We start from the raw sequence: 8,793 nt of genomic DNA on the forward strand, positions 1-8,793 counted from the left end.
ACCATTATAGTATTAATTTGTGCCCACTTTTGCCACGGATGTTGCACAGATTTGTGGGTGAGTATATCCCAGGTGGTTGGCAACAATATTTTATAGCTCTGAGTCTTGCTATGCCTTCTCAGTAAATGCTTTTGCTTTTAGCTAGTTGTGTTTACTGGCTGACTGATAAGGAAGAAACTCACTGGTAGGGACTTGTGAGTACCTGTAGTTTTAGGACACACAGACACACCACAGGACCTGGGAGTAGAAGCTGTCTTTTAGGGCAGCCTGTGAGTGCAAGTTAGGGGGAAGTAGGCCCCAAAGGGGATGCCACATATACTTGTGCACATATGTATGTGTATTCTATCCCCTTAAAGGGGGTATCACACGATGTAATGGTTAGAGTTAGTTTGGAGTTAAAAGATTCAGATTAAACTATAACTTCAGATACTTATTAGCTGTGTGACATTGGGCAAATCACTTTATTTCTTTTGTTTGTTTCTTGTGAACTTTATTTCTGAGTCTCAGTTTCCTCATCTAAAAATGGGAGTGATAATAATATTTGTACTACCTAACTCAAAGGACTATTGTGAGGGAAATGTTTTGTAAGCCTTAGAGCATGATATGTGTGAATTATAATTATTTGCTCCATTTTAAAGCAAAAGCCTGATCAAGACAGGATGTCTATCTAAACTCTTGATCTTGCCCAGTCCCAACCACAGTGCTAATAAAGATTTGTTGAAGTGAATTGAATGGAGGCTCTCTTCTCACAATGCCTGGATTTTTGTCAAGTGCTACAGCACCATGTTCCCTCTCTCCTTACAAACTCCCCCTCATATTGAGCCACAAGCTGCCCAAGGGCTAGCTACAAAAGCCCCAATTTAATTTCTGTGCTGCAATTTGGAACTATGCCCAAAGGGCTATAAAACTGTGCATACCCTTTGACCCAGCAATACCACTTCTAGGTTTGTATCTCACTGTGAACATAAAAATAGGAAAAACACCCACATGTACAAAAATATTTATAGCAGCCCTTTGTGTAATGGCAAAGAATTGGAAATTGAGGGGATGCCCATCAATTGTGGAATGGCTGAACAAGTTGTGTATATGAATGTAATGGAATACTATTGTGCTATAAGAAATGATGAACAGGCGGACTTCAGAAAAACCTGGAAAGACTTGTATGGTCTGATGCTGAATGAAGTGAGCAGGACCAGGAGAACATTGCATAGTAACAGCAACATTGTGCGATGATCAGCTATGATTGACTTACTTTTCTCAGCAATACAATGATCCAAGACAATTCCAAAAGACTTGTGATGGAGAATGCTATCCATATCCAGAGAAAGAACTATGGAGTCCGAATGCAGATCGAAGCATACTATTTTCACTTTTGTTTTTTATTTTTTTTATTTCTCATGGTTTTCTCCTTTTGTTCTGAGTCTTCTTTCACGTGACTAATGTGAAAATGTGTTTAGCATGATTGTACATGTATAACCTATATCAAATTGCTTGCTGTCTTGGGGAGGGGGACGGAAGGGAAGGAGGGAGAAAAATTTGGAACTCAAATTCTTACAAATATAAATGTAGAAAATTATCTTTACATGTAGTTGGAAAAAATACTATTAAGTAAAAAAAAATCTGTGCTGCAGACTTAAGGGGCTCCCCAAAGGAGCGTCATGGGTCTAGGAGGCTCAACAGTAAATAAATGTCCACTTGAGCTGCAGCTCTCTGGCCCATCTCATTCCCAGCCCCATTCTCTCTAATACCTACTCTTTGTATAGGAAATAAAGCTGGGGAAGTTGCTTCTTGCAGGGATCCCCCCAGCTCCCCCATTTGGGTGACCCCGAAGAAAGACTGTTCTGATGCCTAGAGCCCATATCTTCCCTTCCACTCCCTACACCCTGCTCCCCATCTCACAATTTGTTCTCCTGCCAGGACTATGAACACTGAATATAGGCATTCTCATTTGCTTACTAGTGATCATTTGCTGTTTAACGTTCTCCTCAAAATCCCGACCTGGAGTTAAAGAGGTTTCTGATATTTATTTATCCCCTGGGCCTTCTGAGAGGAAGGTGGGACCAGAATTTAAGTGCTGTGTGGAGACCTTTAAATGGGTGACATTTAGCATTCGTAATAGCAAAAACAAGAGAAGCCAGGGAAAGGGTAACAGGGAAGGGTGGAGAGAGTAAAGAAGTTTATTTCAACACTTCATGAGATCCATGATTTCTGTAGTGTGAGTCTGTCCTCCACTGATGCTCGCCATGCCTTAGTAGAGCGTTTGTTTTTAGAGTAGAAAGCAGAATGGGGGTAGGACCCAGAAGTCCTGGGTTCAAATCCTTTCTCTGTCACTACTCTACCTGTATGACCTCAGTTTTATCATCTGTAAAATAAAGGTGTTGGACTAGATAGATGGCTTCTGAAGTCCCTTCCAACTTCAAATCTACAAGCCTGTGATACTTTTTGTTTTGTCTCAATGAACACTTTCCAGAAAAGGCCCAAAGAAGCACCCCTACAAAGTACATTACCTGAAAAGTTCAACAAAGCCACCTAATAGTGTGGTTGGGATGGAGGCCCATCACTTTCCACTATTCTGGTTTACCAATTATTAGCAGAAAGGAAGGATGTATATCCCTCTATATGTACATTTTCTCTCCCATTTAGACAACCTTCAGGGTAGGGACTGTTTTCACTTTGGTCTTTATATCCCCGCTGGGTCACACCACACCTGGGATATTGCAGCAAGCAAGATCTGAATGCCGCATTTTAGGAAGGATAAAGATAAGCAAGTGGTAGAAGAAGACAACCAGGATGGTAAGAGGACTGGAGAATGTCCCATACTACCATACTGGGACTGGCTGACAGAACTGGGGATTTTCTGTGGAGAGCGAAGGGTGCGAAGGAGAGAAGGAGAGCCCTTCTGGGATGTTACCTGATGGGGTGCTCCTTGATGCTGAAGTTGAACATTTGAAACTTTTCAACCCAAAGAGCACACCTTCCTTCTAGACAACTTCTAAGCCTCAACTTGTCTTTCCCCAGGAATTTGCCTGCTCCTTCTCTGCTTTTGAGCTATTTTGGCTTGGATTGAGAAGAAAACATAGATCTAACTCAGCTAAGGGACATAAGTTATGGCTGTTAAGGAGAGAGGCCCAGCTAGCAGTAAGTCCCTGGCCCTTTATAGCTTGTTGGAAATCGATGGGGGGAAAATCCTATTAGAGCTGAGCAATTATTTGCATAGAAATTATCAAAGGTCATTCAACCAGAGAAAAGTAAAAAAAAAGGTGAGTTAACAAGCTGTGTCCTCTCCTTGGGAAGGCCTACATAAACCTTTCCTTGTGCTGAATGTAATTTGGCAAAATGAGAATTTTGGGCTAAAAGAAAATGTGTATGTGACGGGGTCAAGCTTTAGCTAAGGCTCACAGATGGCAGACAATGAGTAGGTCTCGGCAGTGCAATCATGAAATCTCAAACTCAAGAGAATTCTGTGGACTATTCTATAGCAAAGAACAAACATTTGCTAGTTTAAATAAGGTGCTTGACTTCAGGTGTCAGGATTAGATGGAGGCTGGATCTTCACAGTGACATTGAGTACTGGTGAGATTAAAAACACATTCTACTTATTAGTAGGGGCCACCTCCACTGAATTTCTCTGATGTCTCAGTGTGATTATGGAGCTGACCTTGAACTCTCAAAGGCTAAGTCAGCAGCTAGCACTAGCAGGTCCTACCAACCTGGAAAGGCTGCAGGTGGCTGGTGGGGCCCGGCAACAAACAGTGTGTCTGTCTAATGCAGTGCCTATCTAGGTGTCAGCAAAAAAATGTGACAAAGGCTCTCATACTGTCTTTTGGACAATATGTTGACTTCTGAGTACATGATGATATGGTTAGGTAGGTTCAGAATTGGTTGAATGGCTAAATCCAAAGAGTGGTCATCAATGTGTAAACATCAACTTGGGAGGTCTCTAGTGGAGATCCCCAGGGATCTTTCTCTGGTAGTGTGATTGTCGAGATTTTTATTGATGATTTGTATGGGGCTTTAGGAGATGTACCTGCTAAATTTTCAGGTGACACATACCAGGGAAGGCTAGCTGAAACTTTGGGTGGTTGTTAGGATCCAGAAAGATCTCAACAGGCTAAAATGATGAATTTTAATAGGAAAAAACATAAAATTCTACATGTGACTAAAAAAAAATCAGTTTCACAAATATAATGGTACCTGTGGAAAAGATGCAGAGGTATCAGTGAACCACAAACTGATCATGAGTAAAAGAAAAGTGATATAGCAGTCAAAGGGGGGAAAAAGCCACATCATCACAGGCTCCATCAAAAAGGCGTATACCTTCACTGTATTCTGCCTTGCTCACACCACACTTGGGATACTGTGTTCAGATCTGAATGCCACATTTTAGGAAGGATAAAGATAAGCAAGTGGCAGAAGAAGACAACCAGGATGGGAAGAGGACTGGAGAATGTACCGCATGGAGAATGGCTGAAAGAACTGGGGATTTTCTCCTGGAGAAGACTAGTGGAGAGTAGGGGTGGGGAGGAGAGAAGGAGAGCTGTCTTTACGTATTTGAATGATCTATGGAAGAAAGATACATTAGTGCTGAGCAGAGAATTGCAGGCCTAACTCAGCTAAGAAACACATGACTGCTAAGAAGAGAGGTCAACGGGCAGTAAGCCCCTGGCTATGGGTACTTCCTTTCCACCAAAGGTTAGAATGAGGGGAAATAAATGGAATTTGCAGAGGCTTGATGTAAGAAACAATTTCCTATCAATTAGCATGGTGCAAAAGAGGAATGGGATGCTTTAGGAAGCAATGAATTGCGTCTCACTGGAGGCCTTCAAGAGGAAGCCCAAGGACCACTTGTATGTTGTAGAGGGGATTCTTTGTCATTTATGGGTTGGACTAGATGATTGCTGGTGTCCCTTTCAATTCCTGAATTCTGTGCTTTGGAGTTCAAATACATCTCCTTTAGGAGGCCTTCCTGGATTTCTCCATTCAGTAATGACTTTTCCCTCTTCAGACCTCATATAGCTCTTTGCATTTTTATGCACAAGAAACACCTTGATGGAGGGGAATCCAGGAGTCAAAATATGTAAGAGTCAGACCCAATTCTGCTACAGGTTTGCTATGTGACTCTAGGGAAGAAATCTAATCTCTCTGTATCTGTTTCCCTGTATGTATAATAGGAATTACACTCCCTACCTCACAGGGTTTGTAAGTCTTAAAGTACTGTAGAAATGTGAGTCATTAGTAGGATTACATGTTAAAATGATAGGATTATGTGTTAAAATAACATGTGTGTATGTATTTTTCTCCTACTAGACTTGTTTTATCTAAGCTGTGCGTCTCCCCAGGACAGGGCTCTGGGCCTGGTAGGTGTTTATTAAAATGTCGTCAGGAAATGGCCAAAGAAAACAGGTGAGTTTGTGTCTCTCTCTCCCTCCTTCTTGCCCCATTCAAGTTTTTGATGATTGTGTTCCCTGAGAAGGCGCTGGCTTAGGAGACACCGGGTTCAGGACAATTAATCCTTAGACACTCAAGCATGAGCACATTCCTCATTTGTTAGTTGTGGTCCTCTGAACTAGGAAAGCTCCATTACACTCTCTCCTGGGGAGATGGCCTGTGGGTGGAAGCCGAGATAATGGGAAGAGACAGGGAACTAATGGATCATAGCTTTAGAGCCTCAGAAGCCATTTTACAGATGAGAAAACTGAGGTCTGGGAAAGTGAATTGGTAACTCCAAAGTCATGGAATTAATAAGCAAAATAATTAATAATACACATGTATATGATATATAATTATGTATTGCCTATTAATGTATAATAATTAACAATAAGGATAATAACATAGTAATTAATAACCAAGCCTACTCCTGGGCCAATATTCTTTCTACTATACCATGTTGCTGTTGAGTCATTTCAGTTGTATCTGACCCCATTTAGGGTTTTCTTGGCAAAGATATTGGAGTACTTTGCCATTTCTTCTCCAGCTCATCTTACAGAAGACGAAACTGAGGCAGAGTTAAGTGACTTACCCAGGGTCACACAGCTAGTGAGTGTCTGCGGCCAGATTTTAACTTGAGTCTTCCTGACTCCAGGCCTGGAGCTCTTCCCATTGGGCCACCTAGTTGCCTATGTTTCCCACAAACTTCCACAAAGAAATCACAAAACATCTTGTTTTCCACAGATGGGAAATCCTCCAACTTCTGAGAATGTTCCGGGTGGAGGTGAAGAGACCATGCAGCAGGGGAGGAAAAGAAGGGCTTGTGTAGGGATAGATGACCTGACCCTAAGATAACAGCACTTGAGTAAGGCAGAAAACCTTAGTCCAACCCTCCCATTTTCCAGATAAGAAATCTGAGGTCCAGGAGAGAAAAGTGATTTGTCTAAGGTCACAGATATAGTGTTGGTGCCAGGATTTGAACCCAGAATCTTAGTGCTCTTACATATTGGTGTTTCATCTCTTCTTACATGATTGTAAACTCAGTGGAGGCAGGGATCAGGTCTTACCTAAACTTTTGTGTCTCTCCCTAACCCTAAATCTGTGCTCAGAATACATACTTATAAAATATTTGTTGACTGGATTTACATTAACTGATGCAAAATGAGCAGAACCAGGACATTGTACACAGTAATAGCAACAGTATGTGATGATCAACTATAAATGACTTAGCTATTCTCACCAATACAAAGATCTAAGACTATTCTGAAGGATTCATAAGGAAGAATGCTATCTACCTCCTGAGAAAGAACTCATAGAATCTGAATGCAGATTGAAGCACTTTTTTTAAACTTTATTTTTCTTGCGGTTTTTTTGTCTGTTTTCTTTCACAACATGATTAATATAGAAATATATTTTGCATGACTGCACATGTATAATCTATACCAAAGTGCTTGGCTTCTCAATGTGGGGAAGGGAATTTGAAACTCAAAAATTATTTTAAAAAATGACTGTTAAAAGTTATTTTTACATATAATTGAGAAAAAAAGAAACATTTTTAATAAAAATTTTGTTGAACAGAGTTGGTAACTCAGGACTCTAAGTCCTTCAAGTCCTGGAGGTCATCGAGGCCAGAACCCTGGCTGAAGACTGAAATGGAGATATCTTTGTTCATGGGGATCTGTTTTCTCTGTGCGTGGCCCCCTGGTAGAGAGAATGCTCCTGTTACAAAGTCTGAGTAACAAAGCTTCTGGTGCTGTAGGATCCCAGGCAGAGGGGAAGGTCACCTTGAGCTAACGCTAACACCCCCCCCCCACACCCTATACAGTATTGCTGTGAAGAAAATGTTTTGTAAAATTTTAAATGTTATAAAAATGTGAATTATTATTATTTCCAACCATCTATCTACTCTTTCCTCCCCTCTTGGTTCTCCACACAAACACAAAGTGAGGAAAAATGGTGGTGCACAGCATGTGTTTATTTCATCACCTCTTACACAGGTTTAAAGGACTAGGAATTTATTTTGGGGTTAGATTTGAACCCAGTTATCTTTGGGGACAAGTCTACCTTGGTATATCAGTTGAGTCTACGATCTGGCCGACTTGTTGGTCTTGGACAATGGAGGAAGTATTTGATCTGATGGGGACTCCTGGTGATAGTGGGGTGGGCACCGTGAGAGGTGAGCTCATCACATCTCTCTTGTAATGCTGCTCTTAATAGGAGCAAGGATAAGGGTGGCAAATGGGTCAACAGGAATTTGAGGAATCACAGAATGTGAGTGCTGCAAGGAACTTCAGAGGTCATTTAGTTAGTTTATGGGAGACATCTAGGCTTCAACGTGCTAGGAATTTCAATCTCAAGCATTCATTACCTGTGTACTGGGCTTAGAGCCAGGGATTCAAAGACATACACAGGCCGAGAGAAAAACACAAAGAACTATGATACAAAGGAAAGTGAGATAAATACAAAGGGGAGGTCCAGACAAAGTGTTAAGAGAAATTTGAAGAGGGAAGATCACCTTTATCTTAGGGGTGGATGTTAGAGGAGAGGGTTTCATGGAAAGAGGCAGCAACTAAGTTGGATTTTGAAGCTCAGGGCCCTTGATTTGACATAAACTTGGAAATATTATTCCTGGGTACAATGACCATGCTGAAATCACAGATCCAACTTCTTTGCCTGCCACTGGCATTTCTGTGACAGACATATTTCATTATCTGGAAGATTTTAATGCCGTGTCCAAAACCACATTTCCCCATGCACACAGATCAGTTATAAGCATGTTCAATCAGGCACAGGTTAGGTTAGAAACCTACCATTTCCAAAAAGGTATCATTCAAAACCCATTTATCTTTAGAACAATCATGCTTTAGAAACTACAGAGCCCACTAATTATCCCCTCTCGTCCTCCATTCCTGAAAGCCCAATCTGAAAGCTACTTCCTCTAAAAATGGCTAACATTTACACTAGAAATCACTTAATATGTATGATCTGATTTGGGCCTCAAACCCACATATGATACTATATAGATATTATAGGTGTTGCTACTCCCATTTTACAGATGAGAAAATTAAGTGACATGCCCACAAAGTCCAGCAGTACTATGCCATAAATGCCTCTCTAGAAAGCTTCCCTTTTGTTTCTAACAACTTTCCCCTAAGACCTCACAGAACATTTTCAACTTCTCTGATGCACTCATTATATAATTGTGTATCATTCAAAAAGCACTTATCGAGTACCTACTATGTGTCAGGCACTGTGACAAGTTCTGGGAATAGAAAGGCAAAAAACAAAACAAAACCCTCTCTGCTTTCAAGGATGTCAGTCTGATGGGGGAAGATGACATACAAATAATTATGTACAAGCAAAATA

The sequence above is a fragment of the Phascolarctos cinereus genome, unplaced genomic scaffold, assembly GCF_003287225.1.
Source record: "Phascolarctos cinereus isolate Bilbo 61053 unplaced genomic scaffold, phaCin_HiC Scaffold_9;HRSCAF=440, whole genome shotgun sequence".
Classification (NCBI taxonomy): domain Eukaryota; kingdom Metazoa; phylum Chordata; class Mammalia; order Diprotodontia; family Phascolarctidae; genus Phascolarctos; species Phascolarctos cinereus.